This window comes from Anomaloglossus baeobatrachus, chromosome 5, assembly GCF_048569485.1.
Source record: "Anomaloglossus baeobatrachus isolate aAnoBae1 chromosome 5, aAnoBae1.hap1, whole genome shotgun sequence".
In the NCBI taxonomy this organism is placed as follows: Eukaryota; Metazoa; Chordata; class Amphibia; order Anura; family Aromobatidae; genus Anomaloglossus; species Anomaloglossus baeobatrachus.
The window spans coordinates 540,579,161-540,604,774 of record NC_134357.1 but is presented as its reverse complement, the minus strand read 5'-3'; positions in this window follow the sequence as shown (position 1 = coordinate 540,604,774).

The following is a 25,614-nucleotide window of genomic DNA, read 5'->3' as shown; positions in this document are numbered from 1 at the left end:
TTTTCGTTATACCTAGATCTGAACAATTTTTTCAAAAAAATCACAATACAAAGGCATTTCATAATAGAAGAGAAAGGAAAAGGACAGAACGAACAAGTACACAACATACAAAAATACCAAGATAATACTGAAGATCCACAGTTAATTACTAGACATGTGAACCCGAGAAATAAAACTAGTAAATTCTACCCAATCCACCACAAGGGTTCACATGTGGAAACTTTCCAACAAATAATATTAAAAGAAATCAGATCCTATATCAATCCAAGAATAAAAAAGAATCTAACACCAGGAGAATCAAGAGCCATTGTCACCTTAAGGGAAAATGAGAATATAGTTATAAAAAGAGCAGACAAAGGAGGAGGAGTAGTGATAATGAACAGATCATGGTACATTAACGAAGGTATTAAAATGCTGAATGATAGGGAGTACTATGAACCAATAAAACAAGATCCCTCGCCCCAGATTTTTACCAATTATAGTAGAATCATTAGGGAAGCCTCAGAGAAAGGAATATTAAATAAAAAAGAAGAAAAATTTCTAAATATTACAAATTTCATGATACCATACTTTTACTACCTACCCAAAATACATAAGGACCCAATAAACCCACCAGGACGCCCAATAATTTCAGGAATAAACTCTATTACCAGCAACCTTTCTCATTATGTAGATCTATTTTTACAAGAATATGTAGTCCAACTGGACTCATACTTAAAAGATTCAACCCAACTAATAAAAGAACTATTAAATTTACCCCCTCAAAAGGACAGCATTTTAATTACATTGGACGTATGCGCTCTATATAATAACATAGCACACGATAAAGGCTTACAAGTCATAGATGAAATTCTGAAAAAAGATACAGAAATCCCCCCAATTCAAAGACAATTTATAGCAACGGCAATAGCATTTATATTGGAGAACAATGTATTTTTATTTGAAGGGTCTTATTACAGACACATTAAAGGCTGTGCGATGGGGACGCGATTCGCACCAAGCTATGCAAACCTGTTCATGGGTGCGTTTGAATCCGTCTCCATCGCACAGTCAAAATACAGAGAACATATAGCCTTATACCGTCGCTTTATCGATGACCTCTTCATAATATGGAGGGGTCCACTAACAGAAGCAAAAGAATTTATAAAAGAATTAAACAGAAACAGTTGGGGTCTTTCCTTCACATCTAATTATTCAGAGAAAACTATCCAATATCTGGACCTACAGATCACCCGTAATGGAACTGGTAATATCACAACGTCTACACACTTCAAGACGGTGGATGTCAATAGTTACCTTAAATTTGATAGCGGACACCTACCAAGGTGGATACGCAACATCCCATACGGCCAATACAGGAGAATTAGGAAAAACTGTACGGCCGATGAAGACTACAAAAATGAATCTAAAACTTTAAAGCAGCGGTTTTTAGAAAAAGGCTACCCAAAAAAACTTATCCAAGATGCCTATAAAAAGACAAATCTCCTCACCCAAGAAAAATGCTTACAACCTAAACAAGAAAACACAATGGAAAAAGAAAGAAAAAACAAATATTTAAAATGGAGTTTAATCACTACATATTGCCAACCGAGAACCCACATAGAAAAATTAATGAACAAATATTGGTTCATTTTGAAAAATGACCCTATTCTAACAGACCATATACCTCATAAACCAACGATTATATACAGGAAAAATAGGAGCATAGGAAATATGGTTGCACCTAGCATCCATAAAACCAAAAATAATCAAAACAGACAATCCGAACCTCTGGGGATGCTACCCCTGCACAGCATCCAAATGCCTTTGTTGTCAAGTCATGAAAAAAGGAGCTAAAACTTTTACCTCCAAAACTACAGGGGAAACCTTCCCAATAAAATATACCTTTAATTGTAAATCTGCATATGTAATCTATCTTCTAGAATGCCCATGCGGCACACAATATGTGGGTCGAACAATACAAGAGATGCACTCCAGATTGAACAAACATCGGCATAATATTAAAAATGGCTATATGCAACACAGTATCTCAAAACATTATAGCATTCAGCACAACAGGGATCACACAAAGATGACCCTCATCATTATAGACTCCGTCGATAATAAAGACCCAGAAGCAATAATGAAATTAACCAGGAGAGAAAGTTTTTGGATTTTCAAACTGGGCACTCTAGCCCCAGAAGGACACAATTTAACATTGGACAATGTAGCCAGATAAGATTACTAAATGTCTGATTCCTGTAGTAAAAAATCCCTTTTAGGAAAAAAATCCCTTTAAGAGAAAAAAATCCCGTTAAGAGAAAATAAGAAAAATCCTTAAAGGAATTTCATTTATAAAGATATTATAATACATACATATATAGTAGAAAAATAAACACAGTAGAAACATAGAGAACACAATTTTAATGAAACATACAAGGGAAAAATAAAACTCTGAAACGGATTTTTAAAAAATTATAAAATGTTATTAATTTTAATTCAAATAATTTTCATCATATAATAAATTTTACTATATACTATAGATTTTATTTATACTATATACCTAATACCTTTAAAAGGATTTTTAACAACTATCTTTTTAACAACTATCTTATTATGAAACTAAATAAATTTTATCTCACTATATTTTGTATAAAGGAAACAAAAGTTCTAATTAATGGCACACCCACAAGAACACCACCTGTGCAACCCCTATATATTTATTGCTCGAGAATTACTCCTGTTATACCTGAGGAAAGCATTGATGTATTGCTGAAACGCGTTGTATTATCTGAATAACAGGAGCATTCTGAAATATTTTAACAATAAAACAACTTTAATCTTAACGGAACCTGTGCATTGTCAGCGCTCGCCAGACCGATAATCCAATTACCTACTACATGCACACTCCCTTCTGAGGGATTCGGTCAGAGCTGCAGCAAGACATAGGCACTCCATTTCGAAGTGAAACCCTCAGCTGGAGAACGGTGGATCGCTGTAACACTCCAGAACCCAGAGTGCCGGGGATTTCAGGAGGAACCAGCGGTCCTGAATCCGGACATCTCCAACAAAGATCACGATCTAACAGGATCGCTACCAAGGCTTCAAACCCCCAATCCATATTAGATCGGAGGATCTATACAACCAACACCGGGGTTGTGCGAGGGCGCACAACCTCACCAGGTGAGCAAACTCTTATTCCTCTAAATTTAATCTTAGACCCGCGGGTACTTCTCATAGGCGCTACTTTCTCTTTTTTATTGGTTCACTATAAGGACTCTGTGTGACTTTTTAATTTGAATAGCGAGTACACCAGTACCCTCAGGCACAGCGCCGCGCTATGCCGCCCTGCCCTGCACTCCTCCAGCGGCTCCGTCGTCATCACCCCAGCGGGCCCCGGGACTCACCATCCCTACCCACAGAGGGGTCAACACCTAGCTGCGCCACAACACCACCACCCGGGAGCCCCCACCATCACCAGCAGCGGTGGTGCCAACAATCACCACAACCCGTGGGTGGCGTCACGAACAATTTTCATAGCGGCCCCTGCCGCGCACCCACCCGATCACCAACCCAATCCCCATTTTCACTCTTTTGGGGGCGAGGAGCGCTGCCCGAGCCCCGGGTCTGGCCCACTCGAGCCACGAAGGAGAAGGTACCGGTCCCGAGCGTGATCTCCCCGGGCAGCGCCCGCCCGCGACACCTACACAGGACAGTGAAGAAGGAAGGACTCCGAACCCACCTGGCTAGGTGGATCCACAATTGCTTCCAGGCTGCTTGGACCTCCATTACCATCTGAACTATTTTCCCTGGCCGGCACCATCGACTACCAAGTAAAAAGGTAAAAGACTACTACAGTCCTGTCTATGTGTCGTCCAGTTATTGGCTGCGTCTTCGGTCCTACACCCCAACGTTAATTCTTCCATCATACACTATACCGGTTGCCCTGGGGCCCTGCTCCACCTGCTCCACCTGTGGGGAGCTGTACCCTCATTGCTGCATCACCATCTGCCCCAGCGGTCCCATCCAGCAGCATTGTCCATACATTGCCGAATACCACAGGTGGCGTCCTGACTCATCCCCTGTAAAAATCCCCCATTTAAACAACACTGCCAGGGTCATGGAGTCGGGCCATGCCACTGTGACTTCCCAACAGAACCGGCCCGGTCCCGAGTGCACCACGGCCCTGGTGGGAGTGTCACTTACATGCCACCCGCCTGAGTTACGACCATCAGGGCCTTAGAGATATTGATATCCCCTTCTCATTCTCCTCTGCTTCCTCCTCTTCCTCTGGGACAGCCACCTCCTCCAGCAGACTATTTAAACTGTGCTCCCACATGTAGATGACCGGAATAGTCATGCTGATGACAGCATAGTCTGCGCTAACCATCTTAGTAACCATTTGGAAATAGTGCAGAAGGGTGCAGAGGTCCTTCATGTGTGCCTACTCAAGTGTTATACCTCTACAGCGCTGCAAGTTGATGAGCCACAGAGTGCTAACAGTGGACGTGAACACACAGCAACCGTACCTTCTGCAGCAGCACATCCAACCCGGGATAGGGGCCTAGAAATTACTGTACAACAAGGTTGAGGATGTGAGCCATTCAAGGCACATATGTGAGGTTGCTCCAGCGTAGGATTGCCACCATGTTCATACTTTTATTTCACACGGCCTTCCCTGACTCCAGGCTCAGTGAAAACAGATATTGCTGAAACACAGCCTGGATAAATTTCCACAACTCTGCAGCTGATTTGACTGCATTCTCCAATGCATTCTAATTGAAACACTGCCTGATTGCGGTGAGTCCTGGCTGCGCAGTATGGAGGTGGCGGAATTCTCTGAGCACAGTTATAATGCATGTACTATTAAGGGTACTTTCACACTTGTGTCGTTTGGCATCAGTCACAGTGCCTTATGTGATGCATGTGATGGATGTGTTGTAAATAATGTGAAAATCAAGGCAACGGATTCCTGTGAAATAGCATTGCGTTAGTTTTCTTTAGCCGAGAGAGAGAGAGCCCCCATCATCACCGCACACACCCCGCCACTACCGCCCCCATCATCACCGCACACACCCCGCCACTACCGCCCCCATCATCACCGAACACACCCCGCCACTACCGCCCCATCATCACAGCACACACCCCGCCACTACCGCCCCCATCAACACCGCACACACCCCAACACTACCGCACCCATCATCACCGCACACACCCCAACACTACCACACAGGGGTGTACTGGATTGAGTGTTATTGTAGGTTGTAGGCTTGTTGGAAGAGATGGGTCTTGAGGTTCCTCTTGAAGCTTTCCACGATATGGAAGAGTCTGATATGTTGAGGTAGAGCATTCCAGAGTATGGGGGAGGCACGGGAGAAATCTTGTATGCGATTGTGGGAAGAGGAGATAAGAGAGGAGTAGAGAAGGAGATCTTGTGAGAATCTGAGGTTGTGTGCAGGTAGGTACCGGGAGACTAGGTCACAGATGTAGGAAGGAGACAGGTTGTGGATGGCTTTGTATGTCATGGTTAATGTTTTGAACTGGAGTCGTTGGGCGATGGGAAGCCAGTGAAGGGATTGCCAGAGTGGCGAGGCTGGGGAATAGCGAGGGGAGATGTGGATTAAGCTGGCCGCAGAGTTTAGGATAGATTGGAGGGGTGCAAGAGTGTTGGAAAGGAGGCCAGAGGGCAGGAGGTTGCAGTAGTCGAGGCGGGAGATGATGAGGGCATGCACTAATGTTTTTGCTGATTCTTGGTTAAGGAAAGCACGGATCCGGGAGATATTCCCCAACAATTCCCCGTACAGGGCTAGAGTCGGACCAATGGATGGCCGCCTAGAGGTGGAACCAGTCCAGTCCACTAGTTGATCAGGTGGGAGGGGCGGACTGAGGACAGACAGACAGTCTAAGGGTGTTGAGGAGTGAAGGTGGACAGGAGGAGACGCACTGACATGGGGTGGACAGTAACCTGGTGCCCAGGAGGGTAGTTGCCGGTGGAGTACCCTCGGAGCAACGCACCAACGGGATACAGGACCCTAGGACAGGCAGAAGCTCCAGGCAGAACACTCCAGGCGCGCCACTATAGGACGGTAGGACACACTGGCCTCTATATAATCAGCCACCCACATCACCCCTGCACCTCCCGACGAAGCGGCAGCGAAACGCGTCGAGGTGCAGGGAGGTGTGCATGTTGAGGGTCTCCCCAGTCCTTTTGGTAAGACACCAGATCCAGCAACGCAGTCTGTGATCCCATTCAGGATCCCTGCTTGGCATGTTCAAATTTTCATGTATACATCTAATCATGCAAATTCCCCTTGCCACATGTGGCACCACCATTAAGCAATTCTAATTGTATAAAGAGGGTTGTTTTTTATACACATCAGGCCAAGGGCTGCGTTATGTTGTCAACTGCTTCTGTGGACATATGATTAAGACCTGATCGTCTTCATGTTATCTGTGGGTTGCTGCCCATATATGGTTAATCTTGCTATAATACAAACTGCTAGGCAATCCATTTAAATAACTGACACTTTATGTCCCTTGAACATCTATAGCATGCTGTGAGATCTTTGTATAACCAAGTGATTTGATTCATTGTTCGTCTGATCATTGTACCATGTTAATTATTTTCTATATGATCATGTTTTCTGGGCTGGACCCTCCGGGCGCACCTTCCTGTTTTTAATATGTTTCTACAAACACTACTGTGCACTTTGTGCTGTTCTGATTGTTATCCTTTTATCAATTTTGTACATTCATGAATAAATTTGCACCTCATTATAAAATGAAACATGGTTTTGGAGTATTTAATAGATAAAGGTGCAATGATTATTTAATATGAAGGTCTTTTTGCTGTTTTTTTAGAAGCTCCAGGCAGGCCTGTTAACACCTGCACAGCGAGGGGACCATCAAGGACCTCACTGACCCTAAGAATCCGAGACAGAGTAGCAAAGAGAGAGCCGGGGACAGGACCAGAGACTCCAACCCCACAGGGTTCACGCTACTGTCAGGCTGACAGCAGTGGAAAGAAACACCCCCAGTTGCTCTACACCACAGGGACCCACCAACCAGAGACAGGTGCAAGGGATGAAGGCACCAGAATACTAAACTGGCACTGGGACGAAGGGAAACTGGAGGTGAAACCAGTCGGCCTCGTGTAACCAGTTACCACCAGCAAAAGGGAGTAAAAACCCAGTTGCACTGAACTCTTGTGTGGACTACCTTCTTCCGACACCCGTCACATCACCTACCCTCTGGGGCCCGGCCCTGCTTGCGGAGGGCCTACCATCCAGGCTGCAAATAACACCAGCCCCAGTAGTGGACATTGTGCAGCGGCGGCTCCATCCACATAGCCGCAACACTGCAAGTGGCGTCATGTGTGAACATTATTCTATCCCCTGTAAATATATCCCCTTTACAAAAAGGGCCCAGGGCATGGAACCGGGCAACGGCCACCAAAGTGACATTCCCCAGTTATACACCGCCCGAGACAGAGTTCCCCATAACCCTGGGTGCGACACTCTGTCTGCAACAAGCTTTCATACACCCATGATCTTTTCAGCACTAACTAGAGAGGGTGTACATAACCAACTGGTGGACTGTCAGGGAGGTGTAGGCGGAGATGTTATGGTGGTCAGCAGACATGCGCGGCTAACAGGCGCGGGTGTATCGTAGATCCACCCATACCTGTTAACCCCTTGGGTTGCGCTGTCAAACACTGACAGCATGATTTAAAGAGCCATGGCGGGAATCGCGCAATTCGGCCTCGGCGGGCACATGATGGGATTGCGGAGCACTACTCTGCTGTCATGGTAGCTCGGGGTCAGCTGATGACCCCTGACACTACCATGGCTCACTTTCTGTGAGAGCCGACAGCATGCCATCCCTCATAGGAACACTGTATATACGTGATCAGTTCGATGCTGCAGCATTGCTCTAATCAGCACAGGGGATCGGACACTGCAGTCATAAAGTCCCCCTAGAGGAAATAGTAAAATCAATAAAAAATTTAAAAAAATAAAAGTTCAAATCACCCTCCTATTTTCCCCATTGATAATAAAACAATAAAAAAAATAAAAATACACATATTTGGAATCACCACATTCAGAAATGCCTGATCTACCAAAATATAAAATCCCTTAATCTGATCAGTGCATGACATGGCGAGAAAAAATTCCAAATGCCAAAATTACATTTTTTGTTCACCCCAACATTTAATTGCATTAAAAAAATCTGGATCTGGTCCAGAATCCGGTACCCATATAAGTCTATGGGGACCAGAATCCGGAGATTTAAAATGTTGGTGGAAGGGATCGGGGGTATGAGCGTGAACTCACCGAAGATCCGTCATGGTAGCAAGCTACATCCAGGTCATGCATTCACTTCCAGTGCCGACAATTAACCCTCATTGAATATTCATTGCTTTCCCCGACCACCGGTGTGTGTTATTGGTTGCAGCTAGACGCGCCCCCACCATGAGTGTCAGCTGACTGCAACCAATCACAGTCACCAGGACGGCCATTGGGTGGGGAAAGTCGTACAAATGTCTATGGGACAGTATCATGGTGTAAAAATAAATGAATAAATAAAATCGGCGTAGAGTCCCGCCATATTCTGATACCAGCACAGATAAAACCCACGATAACAGGCTGCAGCTGCCAGCTGTAGGGTTTTATCTTGGCTGTGTATAAAAATAAGGCCAGAGTCACACTTGCAAGGGATGCGTGCGAGTCTCGCATCGCATCACCCGGCATGGCCTGACACTCCCTACACACAAGCGTGCAGCTGCATAGAAATACATGCAGCCGACCAACTCCTGTCAGGGGAGTGTGCGCCCATGCCGGATGATGTGATGCGAGACTTGTAAGAGTCCCTGCAAGTGTGACTCCGACTTAAGAGGAACCGCATGCGGCTTTTTTTAAATTATTTAAATAATTTTAAACGATGTGCTGTTCCCCCCCAAATTTGATACCCAGCCAAGATAAATAATATAATAATCAAAATTTTCGTATAAATATCACCATTAAGTTTCAATAAATATCAAAAATACCTTCAGATAAAAAATCCGTTAGGGTTAAATAAATAAAGGAAATGATGGTGCAAATAGCATTAAAATTATTATTTTTATTCAACAATTAAAATAAATATTTCTTACAAATCCATATAAATATAAGGCAGGAAAAATGTCCCATAAATTATAGCAGCGGTTATATAAATAAGGTTGTGGTATAATGATCCTATGTGATAAAATATCATTAACAATTATTTAATTTGCAAGGAAAATAATACCTTAAGTGATCTGTAAAAATTCCAAGGAACACCGCAAAGCCCCGACACGTGTTTCAGCGATCCTTTCCTCAGGGGAAATGATCACATAGGATCATTATACCACAACCTTATTTATATATGACATAGGATTTGGATACTATTTGCACTGTGCACTTTGTCATATATTAGGGATTGACCTTTTAAGTGATCTTGGCATTATGCACCTTATTTTCCTAGTGAAACCTCTGCTATAATTTGTGGGACATTTTTCCTGCCTTATATTTATATGGATTTGTAAGAAATAATTATTTTAATTGTTGAATAAAAATAATAATTTTAATGCTATTTGCACCATCATTTCCAGCCAAGATAAAGCCCAACAGCTGGGGCTGGTATTCTGAGGCTGGAGAGGTGGAGCCTAAAATGATCAGCCTCCAGCTGCCCGCAGTTATAGAGAGTGCGTAGACAATCCAGGGAGGTACAAACCCCCGAGATCAGCGGCACCAGCTTCTGCAGTTATACACCCAGTATATGGAACATACCAGGGAGGTACAGACCCCTAAGATCAGCGGCGCCAGCTCCTGCAGTTATACACTCCGTATGTAGAACATACCAGGGAGGTACAGAGGCAGGGAGAAAATCCAGCTCACCGATCAGCTGAAGGCTGGTAATGAAAATGTCCTGCGCACGGAATGGTCTGGCCACCAGGTAATAAGATTAGAAAAGGAGATCCAGTGTGGTCCAATCATTAAAACTTCACTTTATTTAGGTTTCCTTAAAATCAAGCATACAGCTCATGATACAGAGGTCAGTGAGAACTACGCGTTTCGGCGTTAGGTCTTAATCATGTTCTGACAGACACCCGAGATCAGTGGCGCCAGCTCCTGCACTGAGGTTATACACTTAGTATATAGAACATATCAGTGAGGCATAGACCCTCGAGATCAACGGCACCAGTCAGTGTAGCACCCCACGGGGCCTCAGGGGTTACTTGTCACCGGGCCAGTGGTTTTCGGGGTTGCTGCTGTGACTGGCTTGACCCGGCTCTGTGGCCCCGTTGGCTACATGTTAAAACAAACAAGCGGGTGCAAGGTTGTCCGGTGTAAAGGGGGGATGGAAAGAGGGTGAAGGGTCCCTAGGAAGCGTGTCACCGGTTGCAGCGGAGACTGTGATCTCAGCCTCCTCCGCCGCCGACCCTCCCTGCGACTTTTCCTCTCCCAGTAGCGGTGTTGGATGGGGATGGTGGATGCTTTGCAGCGCCACCCATGGTTCATGGCCAGGAATCGGCCACCGTTGCAAGATGTGGCTGTCCTCCGGGGTTAGTGTTCACACAGCTCTGCTTTTAGGGCTCTGCAAACCTGTCTGCGCCTGCCCCAAGGGAGCGGTTCAGCTTTCCTTCAGTTGCCGTGTCCTACGCAGTCTCACAGCCTCACCCGATGGTCTCAGTTACTCCCTGTCCACCTGGTTCCCTCCAGTCTTCCCGGTTCTATGTGTCACTGGTGTTCTGGTACTCTCTCTCCTCTCCCCCTGGAATAGCTCTCAAGCACTCATTCAAGTCGGTCCTTCTGAGGGGAGCCATCCGGCGCGCCCCTCAGCGACCTGTCTCTTTCTGTCTGTGTCTCCTTCTCCTTCTCCTTCTGTCTCTGAAGTGAAACTGTTTTTGCTCAGTCACTTATTCATTCAGTGCCCCCCAACCTTGGAATGACTCACTTTACTCAGGGAGCTCGTTGCCATGGTGACCGGGAGTTCCCCGGCTGTCTAGCTTCCTGTATGTGGAGACTCATAGCTAGATGTTTTGTGTACAGTGGTAGAAACCAGTGGTTAACCTCTTCTTCAAATAAAGGTGAATCCCCAGCACAAAGAACGTCTATAGAAACTTGAAGTAAAGTTAAAATTTCATTTTATTCCAATAAACCCACGAGCACTGTCCGGATTTTCCTTCCTGGAATGACTACATGGTGGTAAGCTGATTCACTCTTTTGTTAACCTCTTCTTACCTGGATCAGTACAGCATCTTAAATCAGATGCAGTACCCTGTGGCGACTGAGGCCTCAGGGGCGCCACAAATGCAGTTATACACTCAGTATATTGGTGTGTTCACAAAAGCCGTGTGACTCGCACGAGTCTCGCATCGCATCACCCGACACAGGAGCGGGTAGGCTGCATGTATTTTTATGCAGCTGAGACGCTCCTGTCCGGAGAGTGTACAGCTGTGCCAGGTGATGCGATCCGATACTCGTGTGAGTCATACAGCTCATGTGAGTGCACCCTATAGAATATATCAGGAAGGTACAGACCCTCGAGATTGGTTGCAGGGAGACAGGCTGGTGGCGCATCAGACTACAGGCTGGCCGGTGAATGGGAAAAGTAATGCATATGCATGAGCGGCCCAGGAAGTGAAGGAGAGGCTGCAGGAGCAGCATAAAGCTGTGACTGAGCCTTGGTAAATATGATCACACATCTGGAATCTAAGCACATTTGAAACTGCACCGATCCAGACTTTTACAGTCCAGATCTGCCCATGACTACTCACGACGCAAAAAATAAGCCTGTAAAATATATCTTTGTACCGTGTTAGCCAGTAGAGATAAAAAATTGGTTAAAAGAACTGAAATCCTCAGTGGTTGATACCTTTTAATGGCTAACTGAACAGATGGTAATAATAGCAAGCTTTCGAGACTACGCAGGTCTCTTCATCAGGCATGGTATAACACAAAATCTGCAGTCACATATTTATACCCAACAGGACATAGAATAGTGCAGTAAAAAAAAAAAAAAAAGTTATATGAAACAGAACTCTCACTATGGCAGGGGGGCAAACTGTTGTGGCCATAAATATTGCTGCAGTTCAGTGTGAAAGTTTTATTGTCCTCTGATTAGGGTCCAGGGCTGTGATGTCCCCGGATGGTCAGAGGAGCACATCTCTTAACTGATGTAAAAAGACATGAATCCATGAGACACATTCATTCCTGCTCTGAATGTGTCACATTATTCTATGTACTGTTGTGTTGGTTCTTTTAACCAATTTTTTAAAAAATAAGCCATCACTGAGCCCCAGATTGTGAAAAATGAAAGCGCTACGGGTTTCGGAAAATGCCAACAAAAGCTTAGTTCTTTTTTGGACAAATTTCAGAATTTGTTTTCACCACTTAGATAAAATTAAAAGTATACATGATTTGGTATCTACAAACTCGTACCAACATGAGGCATCATATTGACCTGTCAGTTTTACCATATAAACTGCGTGCAGAATTATTAGGTAAGTTGTATTTTAGAGGATTTTTTTATTATTGATCAACATCTATGCTCTCAATCAACCCAGACTCATAAATATCAAAGCTTAATAATTTTGGAAGTTGCAGTGGTTTTTTTTTTAGATTTGGCTATCTTAGGAGGATATCTGTTTGTGTAGGTAACGATTAGAGTTGAGCGCGGTTCGAGGTTCTCCAGTTCTAGGCTCGAGTGATTTTGGGGCCTGTTCTAGATCGAACTAGAACTCGAGCTTTTTGCAAAAGCTCGATAGTTCTAGAAACGTTCGAGAACGGTTCTAGCAGCAAAAAAACAGCTAATTCCTAGCTTGGTTTCCGCTGTAATAGTGTAAGTCACTCTGTGAATCACACTATTATGACATTTCAGTGTATAGTGTGCGTGAACAGCGCCTTCAGATCACTGCTGTTTCTATAATGGCGATCGCCATTTTTTTTTTTTTTTCCTTGTCTTCCTTCCCTAAGCGCGCGCGTGTAGTGGGGCGGGCCAGCATGTCAGCCAATCCCAGACACACACACAGCTAAGTGGACTTTTAGCCAGAGAAGCAACGGCATGTGTGATAGGATGTCCATGTCACATGTCCCTGCATTATAAAACCGGACATTTTCCTCCAGGACGCCATTATCTCTTCTGCGTCTTTGGTGTCAGACATCACTGTCGCAGCTCCGTCCTCCTGAGTCCTATCGCCGATACAGCTGTATGCGCTCCATACACAGCGCTGGACAGCTTAGGGAGAGCACTTTCTAGCAGTCCTTTTAAGGGCTCAAACCGGCAGGGTCAGAGCCATAGGTGACAGGTCCTGAAAACAGCAACAGCGTCTGTGTAGCCAAGGTCAGGGATTTCCTCCCTGCATTTCCCTATTAGGAGGGAATAGAAAGGCAGGCTTCCATTCCTCTACCCAGAGCCCCACAATCCTGGCACTGTACCCTCCTGTCCTCTGCACACTCCAACTCATTATAACTAAGCCATTATATTAGCAAACACTCAGTGTACCTAGTGGCATCCTAAACGTGGCTATTGGACATTTGTCTAGTCACACTAGTGCAAAGACATTTGCAGCACCTCTGCCTGCATTGCACACTCCAACTCATTATAACTAAGCCATTATACTAGCAAACACTCAGTGTACCTAGTGGCATCCTAAACGTGGCTATTGGACTTTGCTATAGTCACACTAGTGCAAAGACATTTGCAGCACCTCTACCTGCATTGCACACTCCAACTCATTATAACTAAGCCATTATACTAGCAAACACTCAGTGTACCTAGTGGCATCCTAAACGTGGCTATTGGACTGTTGTCTAGTCAAAGACATTTGCAGCACCTCTACCTGCATTGCACACTCCAACTCATTATAACTAAGCCATTATACTAGCAAACACTCAGTGTACCTAGTGGCATCCTAAACGTGGCTATTGGACTTTGCTATAGTCACACTAGTGCAAAGACATTTGCAGCACCTCTACCTGCATTGCACACTCCAACTCATTATAACTAAGCCATTATACTAGCAAACACTCAGTGTACCTAGTGGCATCCTAAACGTGGCTATTGGACATTTGTCTAGTCACACTAGTGTAAAGACATTTGCAGCACCTCTGCCTGCATTGCACACTCCAACTCATTATAACTAAGCCATTATACTAGCAAACACTCAGTGTACCTAGTGGCATCCTAAACGTGGCTATTGGACTTTGCTATAGTCACACTAGTGCAAAGACATTTGCAGCACCTCTACCTGCATTGCACACTCCAACTCATTATAACTAAGCCATTATACTAGCAAACACTCAGTGTACCTAGTGGCATCCTAAACGTGGCTATTGGACTTTGCTATAGTCCCACTAGTGCAAAGACATTTGCAGCACGTCTGCCTGCATTGCACACTCCAACTCATTATAACTAAGCCATTATACTAGCAAATTTTGGTGCCAGTTTAAGGGCCGTAGTTGCATTGTCAGGGATATTTATTCTTTATTATTCTGCTGTTAATAAAGCTAGACCACCACTGCAATCTACACCACCTCTCAATTTTTACTACCACATTTTCAGTCCACAATCTTGTCGCAATCAACATGAGTGGCAAAATGACAGATGCTGGTGGAAAGGGGAAGAGGCGTGGTGGAAAAGGCAAAAAAGGTTTTGTCCGTGGGGAAGGTGGCAAAGCTCCATTATCATCTGCTGAAGATAGACCATCTACCAGCAAAAGTAAGATGTCTACTACTTACCGTGGACAATCCGATGTGCTCCCTTTTTTATGGACACGAACAACAGGAACAAAGGTAGATGATGGCCAAAAAAGGAAAATGCTTGAATGGATCTCAAGTGGTCCAACAAGTGCCCTCTCAGCCACTTCAAGTACCGCATCCAAAAAACACCAGTCCTCTGAGTTGTCATCCCAATCAAACTTGATTTCTCCCAGCTCTGAAGTCTCCATCAGCCCTGCACAGTATGGTGGAACTGAGATGGCTGAGTCTGCAGAGCTGTTCAGTCACACTATAGCCTGGGAATCAGAGGTCTGCTCCCAAGCTACAGTGAGTACAGAACAGGAAATGGTCTGCAGTGATGCCCAGAACCTTTGTGACTCTGATTCAGGCCGTGAGGACCAAGTTTTGGAGCATAATGTTGACCCTTTGTCACAAACTGTAACACCTGTGGTTATAGACAATGAGGAACATACTGATGAAGATGAGACTCAGATACCCGATTGGGATGACAACTTAAATATTCGGTCACGGCAAGAAGAGGCTCGGTCTGAGGGGGAGGGGAGTGCAAACATAACAATTGATGACGAAGTTCTAGATCCCACCTACTGTCAACCCACAGTCAGGCACTCGAGGAGGTCAACAGAGGTGGTGGAGGAGGATGCAACTGATGACGAAGTTACCTTGCGCCTTCCTGGACAGAGTTGGAGTACTGGTAGCACGTCTACAACTGCATCCTCAGCCACCACTCTGCCTCTGAGCACTAGTCGGGGTGGATCAACAGGTCGCATGCCCTCTAAGCCTTGCCTAGCCTGGTCCTTTTTTGACATAGCAAAAGATCGCCCAAATTATGTGATCTGTAAAATTTGTCATGCTTCTATTAGTAGAGGTCAAAACCTCAGCAGTTTGACAACTTCTTCCATGAATCGTCACATGAATAAATATCATATGTCCCGGTGGGAAGCTCACCTTGCTGCAATGCGGCCTAGCGGAGCGAACCATCCACCGCCTGCCCCTTCCAGTGCATCCGCACGCTCGTCATCTTCTAGGACTGTGGGGACAGCTGTCACACCTGTTTTTCCACCCACAACTTCCACCACTGTAACCGCAACAGGCAGTTTGCTTGGTAGGTCGTCAGTTGTTTTGGAAGGGGAAACAAGTGAGTGTGTACAGCTCTCTCAGACATCGATAGCACCAACTTTGGATGAAGGCAACATCATGTCTCCGCCTGCACTTTCCTCACAACCCTGCATTTTTCCAGGGACACCCTACTCAACACCGTCTACACACAGCAGCCAGATCTCTGTCCCTCAGATGTGGACAAATAAAAGGCCATTTCCTGCGACCCATGACAAAGCTAAGAGGTTGACTCTATCCCTCTGTAAGCTGTTGGCTACAGAAATGCTGCCTTTCCGCCTAGTGGACACACAGGATTTTAGAGACCTTATGTCTGTTGCTGTGCCCCAGTACCAGATGCCTAGTCGCCACTACTTCTCTAAGAAAGGTGTGCCCGCGCTACACCAGCATGTCGCTCACAACATCACCGCTTCCTTGAGAAACTCTGTGTGTGAACGGGTGCATTTCACCACCGATACTTGGACCAGTAAGCATGGACAGGGACGTTACATGTCGCTGACTGGGCACTGGGTAACTATGGTGATAGATGGTGAAGGGTCTGCTGCACAAGTCTTGCCGTCCCCACGACTTGTGTGTCAATCCTCTGTCTGTCCAAGTTCCGCCACTGCTTCTGCATCCTCCACCTCATCTGGGTCCTCCACCTCCGCCCCAAGCCTGCCTGGTCAGGCCACCAGCGTTCTCACTGCGCAGAAGGAATCACGCACCCCTCATTACTATGCTGGCAGCAGAGCGCAACGGCATCAGGCGGTCTTTAGCTTGACATGTCTTGGGAATAAGAGTCACACAGCTGAGGAGTTGTTGTCAGCTCTGCGGTCCGAGTTTAATAAATGGTTGTCTCCACTCAACCTGCAGCCTGGTAAGGCCGTGTGCGACAATGCTGCAAACCTGGGTGCAGCCCTTCGCCTGGGCAAGGTGACACACGTACCTTGTATGGCTCACGTGTTGAACCTTGTCGTGCAGCAATTTTTAACACAGTATCCCGGCCTAGATGGCCTTCTGAACAGGGCACGAAAACTGTCTGCTCACTTCCGCCGTTCAAGCGCCGCAGCTGAGCGACTTGCATCGCTCCAGAAGTCTTTCGGCCTGCCGGTTCATCGCCTGAAATGCGATGTGGCGACACGCTGGAATTCAACTCTCCACATGTTACAGTGACTGTGGCAGCACCGCCGTGCCCTGGTGCAATACGTCATGACGTATAGCCTGGGCCAACGAGATGCAGAGGTGGGGCAGATCACCCTGATGGAGTGGTCTCAGATCAAGGACCTATGCACCCTTCTGCACAGTTTCGGCATGGCGACGAATATGTTTAGCGCTGACAATGCCATTATCAGCATGACGATTCCAGTCATTTACATGCTGGAACACACGCTAAACACTATTCGGAGTCAGGGGGTGGGACAACAGGAAGGGGATGAACTACAGGAGGATTCATATGCGCAAGACACAACAACATCACCAAGGTCCAGACGTTCATCATCACCAAGGCGCCAGGCATGGGAGCATGGGGGACAGGGATCAACAAGGGCGCATGGTAGCAGGCGAGATGTTGATGAAGGTGCAGGAGGACATGAAGAAATGGAGGACGAACTGTCCATGGACATGGAAGACTCAGCAGATGAGGGAGACCTTGGTCAAATTTCAGTTGAAAGAGGTTGGGGGGAGATGTCAGAGGAAGAAAGAACGGTTAGCACCTCTATGCCACAAACACAGCGTGGACTTGGTCCGCATGGCTGCGCAAGACACATGAGTGCCTTCTTGTTGCACTACCTCCAACATGACCCTCGTATTGTCAAAATTAGAAGTGATGATGACTACTGGCTTGCCACACTATTAGATCCCCGGTACAAGTCCAAATTTTGTGACATAATTCCAGCCATAGAAAGGGACGCACGTATGCAGGAGTATCAGCAGAAGCTGTTACTCGATCTTAGATCGGCTTTTCCACCAAACAACCGTGCAGGTGCAGGGAGTGAATCTCCCAGTTGTAACTTGACAAACATGGGACGGTCTCGTCATCTTCAACAGTCTACACGTACCAGTAGGACCGTATCTGGTGCTGGTAACAGCAATTTTATGGAATCTTTTCATAATTTTTTTAGACCCTCCTTTGCAAGGCCACCAGAGACAACAAGTCTGACACATAGTCAACGGCTGGAGAGGATGATACAGGAGTATCTCCAAATGAACATCGATGCCATGACTTTGCAAATGGAGCCTTGCTCCTTTTGGGCTTCAAACCTAGAAAAATGGCCAGAGCTCTCAACTTACGCCTTGGAGATTTTGTCGTGTCCAGCTGCCAGCGTTGTCTCTGAACGTACCTTCAGTGCTGCTGGGTGTGTGCTGACAGATAAGCGCACGCGTCTGTCCAGTGACAATGTGAACAGACTGACGTTCATCAAAATGAACAAGTCATGGATCCAGAAGGAATTTACAACCCCTGTGTCATCCTGGGGAGAGTAAATGCTTGTGGATTTGGAATGTGCTTGATGCAAATCTAGCTGTGAAGTGTACAACTAGGGCACAAGTGCTGCCACTGAATGGGTGGGTGTGTGTGGGGCACAATTTTTGGAAAAAAAGGGAGACTCCGCTTGGAGTAACCCTTGCTTACATTGTTTTTAAAAGAAGCCAAGATGAACAAGTCATGGTTCAGCAAAGACTTTATCTACCTACCCCGGTGTCATGCTGGGGACGGTTAATTATGGCGTATTTTTGAATGTGCTTGATGCAAATCAAAACATTCTGTTTGCAACTAGGGCCCAAGTGCTGCCACTGATGGGGTGGGTGTCTGTGTGGCCCAATTTTTGGAAAAAAGGGAGACTCCGCTTGGAGTAACCCTTGCTTACATTGTTTTTAAAAGAAGCCAAGATGAACAGAGCTGGGATCAGGAAAGACTTTGCTACCTACCCCGGTGTCATCCTGGGGACGGTTAATTATGGCGTATTTTTGAATGTGCTTGATGCAAATCTAGCTGTGAAGTGTACAACTGGGGCACAAGTGCTGCCACTGAATGGGTGGGTGTGTGTGGGGCCCAATTTTTGGAAAAAAGGGAGACTCCGCTTGGAGTCACCTTGCGGTGTTTTACATGACTTTAGAAGGGCGTGCCATGCCTATATCTGTGTCTCCTCCTCTTTTTCCTTGTCCAGCTCTTTTGTTTTTGCATAAGTATATGTCCTTGTCACTTTCCCATGTGTTTGAGTTGTTTGTCACCTTTTGGACACATTTGAGGGTGTTTTCTAGGTGTTTTTCTGTGTTTGTGATTGCCTGCCATTGTTTCCTATGCAGTTCGAGTTCGGTTCGTCGAACGTTCGACGAGCCGAACTCGAACGGGACCTCCGTTCGGCGAACCGACCTCAAGCCGAACCGGGACCGGTTCGCTCATCTCTAGTAACGATTACTGTGCAGAATGATTAGGCAACTTAATAAAAACCAAATATATTCCCATCTCACTTGCTTATTTTCACCAGGTAAACCAATATAACTGCACAAAATTTAGAAATAAACATTTTTGACATGCAAAAACAAAACCCCAAAAAACTAGTGACCAATATAGCCACCTTTTCTTTATGATGACATTCAACAGCCTACCACCCATAGATTGTCAGTTGCGTGATCTGTTTACGATCAACATTTCATGCAGCAGGAACCACAGCCTCCCAGACACTGTTCTGAGAGGTGTAATGTTTTCCCTCCGTGTAGATCTTACATTTTATGAGGAACCACAGGTTCTCTATGGGGTTCAGATCAGGTGAACAAGGGAACCATGTCATTTATTTTTTCATCGTTTAGACCTTTACTGGCCAGCCACGCTGTGGAGCAGTTGGATGAATGTAAATCATGTTTTTCTTGAATGATACCGACTTTTTCCTGTACCACTGCTTGAAGAAGTTGTCTTCCAGAAACTGGCAGTAGGTCTGGGAGTTGAGCTTCTGTGACACCCTGGACTAGTCAGGTCGTCCCAGGTAGTCACACACACACACTTCCCTCCCGGAGTAGGTGACAGCAGCCAACCAAGAAACCCTTGTCACCACCCTCCAGGTTTGATGTCCACACCAGGGGGGGTGGAACCAGGCAGTTGGCTCCGCCCACCGAGGAGTTCACAGGCCTGGAGGCGGGACAGACACAAGTTCTAGGACACACAAGTAGATAAGCCTTGACAGTGGAGGTTGAGTTCAAGGGCAGACCTGTGACCAGGCCAGCCAACAGTCTACTCAGGTGGCTGGGTCGGAGCCCAGTCACCTTTGGCAAGGAGGCAGACGGTGGTGGCCGCCTGCAGTAGCTGGGATTACAGCCAGTGGAACCGTAGGGACCGGGGTTGGGCGGTGGCCCGCCGGTACCAAAGCGGGGAACTGATTGGAAACCGGAGCACCAGGAGGGGTACTCAGACCCAGTACAAAGCCCCGAACCGACAGGGCCGAGTCAAATCAACTGATTGAGGACTGGACTTAAGTACCTATCCCACACAAGACCCGTTAGAAGACAACAGCCCAACCATACAGGGTAAAGCCACCGCCAAGGCATAGAGACCCAAAGGGCCAGCGTATGTGGGCAAACAGGGCTCTTCCAACAACCAGCAAGCCGGGGAGCGGACTACCGTTGCTTAGCCATAGGAGTCAAACATTCACATAAAAAAGGTGCAGCAGAAAGGCGGAAACCACCAACCCGTTCAGGGAGAAGCTGCAGCTGGCTGCGCGCCCGTTCATCATCCCGTTTGGTTTACCAGAGACTCCAGTGTATTGTGTCATAGTGAGTACACCAGTGCCTTCGGGCCACGCACAGCGCCGCACTGCAGAATCATACGCCCGCACCTGCTCCCACGCCTCCCTCGGGCCCCCGTGACCATCACTTCCCTACCCACGGAGGGGTCAACACCAAGCAGCGCAACACCGTCCCTGGGAGGCCTAGTTAACGGCAGCAGTGGTGTCCATCTATTCACCACAACCCGTGGGTGGCGTCACAAACTTACACCCCTTTCAAATCACCGCGGCCCCGTCCGTGGAACTTTCCCCCACTGAAGTCCCTGCATGTAGCGCCAACCCCCTTACAGAATGACGTGACCCCCGGGTCCGTGAGGAGCTCGAGCCACCACCCACCGTACGAGCGCGGATCCGAGCAGCTCGGCGGTCGCAGCCGAGCCCGCGGGGCGGTACACTTCACTCCATCCTCAACCCGAAAAGGTCCCACAAGTTCATCTTTGATGATACCAGCCCATACCAGTACCCCACCTCCACCTTGCTATGCTGGCGTCTGAGTCGGAGTGGAGCTCTCTGCCCTTTACTGATCCAGCCTCTGGTCCATCCATATGGCCCATCAAGAGTCACTCTCATTTCATCAGTGCATAAAACCTTTGAAAAATCAGTCTTAAGATATTTCTTGGCCCAGTCTTGACGTTTTATCTTGTTTCTTGTTCAAAGGTGGTCGTTTTTAAGCCTTCCTTACCTTGGCCATGATCCTGAGTATGGCACATCTTGTGCTTTTGGATACTCCAGTAAGGTGGCAGCTCTGAAATATGGCCAAACTGGTGGCAAATGGCATCTTGGCAGCTTCATGCTTGATTTTCCCCAATTCATGAGCAGTTATTTTGCGTCTTTTTTGCCCAACGTGCTTCTTGCGGCCCTCTAGGCTATTTGCCATGAAACGCTTGATTGTTCGGTGATCACGCTTCAAAAGTTTGGTGATTTCAAGGCTGCTGCATCCCTCTGCAAGACATCTCACAATTTCGACTCAGAACCGTCAAATCTCTTTTGACCCATTTTGCCAAAGGAAAGGAAGTTGCCTAATAATTAGGCACACCTTATATAGGGTGTTGATGTCATTACACCACACCCCTCCTCATTACAGAGATGCACATCACCTAATTTACTTAATTGGTAGTTGGCTCTCAAGCCTATACAGCTTGGAGTAGGACAACATGTATAAAAATTATCATGTGATCAAAATACTGATTTGCCTAATAATTCTGCACAAAGTGTAGTGAACACAGTGAATAAAAGAACCCAAATCATTTGTACACATTTAGAATTGTTTTCTAGAATCATTCAAAAGTACAATTTGTACCAGAAAACAAGAGCCGTCGTATATTAATATTGACAAAAAAAAAGTTATGGCTCTAGGAAGAAGGGCAGGAAAAAAAACTAAGATTAAAAACAGAAAATCGCCTGGGGTGAAGGAGTTAAAGAATTATATTCAGTCCATGTATTTGCTTCCTTCAGTTCTCTCCAGTGAGAGGACGACACCAGAGAGGTGTCTCCGTCCTCTTCTTCCACAAGATGATTCAGGAGAAAATACCAAAGTTCAGTGGATCATCAGGTAGATGGAGAGAAGGTGTCATGAAATCTCCCTATGATGTGTAGACGGCTGTGAAGGTCTTGTGCTCAGTCTTGTTTTATCCACCAGTTCATTGAATGGATCAGGGTGATGTCTGTATCACTGTGTTTGTCAGGTTCCTTTTAAGGTGTCAGGATTTCATCATGGATGTTTCAATGGAAGATTGGGAGTTTCCAGAAGGACATGAAGATCAGCTCAATGAAGTAACGGAAGTTCCACAGCCCCTCACATCACCAGGTAATAGACAAGACTAAATACACATAGTATACCATTATCTGTGTGTAATGAATGAATTCAGTCCCTGTGTTTTCCCCAGTTTTATCCAATAATAGGACAACACCAGAGAGATGTCCTGTTCCGGCTCTTCCCCAGGACTGTTCAGAAGGCAATCCCAATGTTCTTCTGGGCATTCAGGTAGATGGAGGGAAGGTGTCATGATATCTCATTATGATGTGTACACGTCTGTGAAGGTCTTGTGTTCAGTCTTGTTATATCCACCAGTATTATATGTTGTGTAATGAGAACTTCTCCATCTGTCTGTAACTTTTACAATTTTTGTTTCAGGATGTAGATCTGACCCATATTAATGACACATTTGTGAGTGATGATGAGTCGTTGAAAAATAAGATTCTTACAGAAAGCATCCTAGGTGAGTATGAATGTTGAGAATTTACAGATTCTTCTCAGTCACCAGCTGTCCCTGCTTTATTGGTGGTATAGTCCAGCCATATCACAAGTAATCGCCATACTGCCACTAAACCACGCTATGCTGCTCCACCTAAAAATATCCCCATTACTTTGGACATTGATAGCTTTTTATTTGGAGTGAGATCCATTTTGACCAGATCTTGAAGGCCAGTGAATCTACGCTAACCTCTGAATTATAAGATGTCGACCTTTAGCTGCCCAGATCTCTAAAGTGTAAAGCCAAATGTGCTGAAAACTTAAAAACATGTTTTGGAGAAATATATAATCCACATGGTGGACTCCTAAGAGAAAGCGGAGGGTAATAATGCTGTTACCTTCCTAGAATCCTGGTATCTTGTTGGATGAATCTACCTTCTCTCCCTTCTGTGCTGCTGAACCTGCTCATAGGGACGGTACATGAGAAGGTCCAGTCTTTCTGTCCAAAATTCGTTTTAATGACTATTTTGCTTCTTTTATTGTCTTCTGTTTCTATACATTTGCAGTGTATGATATGTTTGATTGTGGGGTGATTGACTGCCTTCTATGAGTCTGCAATTTCTGGATGGTCTAAAATTTATGTGTCAGACATTCGGCAGAGGCAATTAAGACATTTATTTACTCTTTAATGATTTATAATGTACGATGTTCATAATGTCTTTTCCCTGCCTTTGATGCAGCCTTGCAATCTGAGCCCACATCTTTTGGCAGCAGAAGAAAGCGGATTTAATCAGCCCCTTTCTGCCTCTAACAATTGTTAACCTGTTAAATGCTGCTGACAGGGGTATCTAACATGTACCTGGGTTGTTAATACAGCCAAGGTTTTCTAGATGACCCTAAGTCTGTCATCAAATTATTAAATAAATTAATAGAATCAGAGATGAGCAGACCTGTTTGATAAAGGTTTGCTAATTTCAAATTCGGTACGAGCCTTAGCTTCTTCATTTGGGCTCAGTAACCCCGAGCCCTTTCCCGAAAAGTCGGTAATGTTCGATTTAGTTTAACTGATCGAGTTTTCCAAAAAATGCTTTTCTCATAACATGTTAAACTTTTGAATTGGATTGTGATGCTGTATGATGAATGGGGGGAATGTGCACGGCAAAACATTTTTTGCAGATGTTCCTGCAGCCAATCACGATGCAGAAAATATCCACAAGGTTCAAACACAAGGACTTGTGTCATTGACTGCCTAAGTCACATGTCTGCATATAAAATGTGGACATGTGGCATCAGAGCTTTTTGTGACTATTAAACATTAGGGAAGGTGTTGCCGCCGGTGCTATTAAACTATTGATTAGCTTAGCTAGGGGTTTAATGATAGGTACTTGAGATAAACAGGAAAGCGATAGTGTAGAATAGGGATGTGCAGTATAGGGAATGCTGTGTGCCACAAATCGGCATTTCATGATAGAAATAGGAATTGCTACTTGTGAGTTCCTGCTAAAGAACTGCCAGTGAATGATCTAAATAGGTATTATTTGCTACTTATTACTGACTGCTACAAATTGGGCAGTGCACCACATTTCTAGGTATTTTTACTTCGTAGGACATGCTGTAAATTTGCTAGTGAAGTAGCTAAATAGGTCTTGACACTTGTGAGTACTTCAAACTATGCACTGAACCACATTTTTAGTTATTGGTACTTTTTAGTGCCTTCACAATGTTGCCATATCAGGCAAGAAATAAAGAATTTCTCTTTTGTGTCAGATGTCTGACAGGTGTGGGCATAGGATTGAAAAACATCTGTTTGACAAGGAAAGCGTACATTAACCATGAGTGGTAAAATACCGAGAGGTTGCGGTGAACGGTTGAATAGGCGGGGTGTTGAAGGTGTAAGGTGGGATGTTCTAATGATAGGTAGAGCTATAGTGAGCAAACACCGGTTCATCCTATTCCAAGAGATATGAGAACAACTTCTGCTACTGCACAGCCTACTACAGTATATTTCTTGGCAGCCACACAGCGATTCAACTTTGAAATGAGGGTGATAAACAGAATGTGCTAGAGTGGATGGCAAGAGCTGCATCAAGTTGCCTCTCCTCCTTTTCCTGCACCTCAACATCACACACCGTTTATTCCTCAGAGTTGACACCCCAATTACACTTGTTTCCCCCAGCATCACAAGCCTCCCTAACCAGCAAACTCACTGTGGAGAACCACACATGGGTGAGTCTGCAGAGCTATTCACACATTCTATGCCATGTGCATCAGAGGTTTGCTTCAAAGATTTCTACACTGAAGAGGAGGATAGCATCTGTACTGATGCCCAAAATCTTTGTCAGTTTGATACTGGCCCAGGCGAAGTAGGGTCCCAGCAGGATCCCGACCATCGTCAACTGACGTTAACCCCATGGGGTGGAGTGGATGATGATGAGACTCAGATACCTGAGTGATGACAGGTCAGGAAGCGGAGGAATGGGATAACATAGAGTATGACAAAGAAGTTATAGATCCCACTTGGCACGAAGCTGAGCAGCTCAGCAGATGAGGAGAAGGAGGAAGATGAGGATGTTACATTGGTGATTCCCGCACAAACACATAGTGATGCAATCATGAGAAGTACTGTATCCTCAGCCACAACTCTGGTTGTGGCCAGTAGCGGTTGGGGGTATGCAGTTCACAGGAAGGGTTGCCTATCCTGGGCCCTTTTTGAGACAGCAAAGGATGACCCAACTTTTGTTATCTACCAATGTTGTAAACAATGGAGATGTAAAAGATCAAATAATTTGACTACTACATGCATGAAATGGAACCC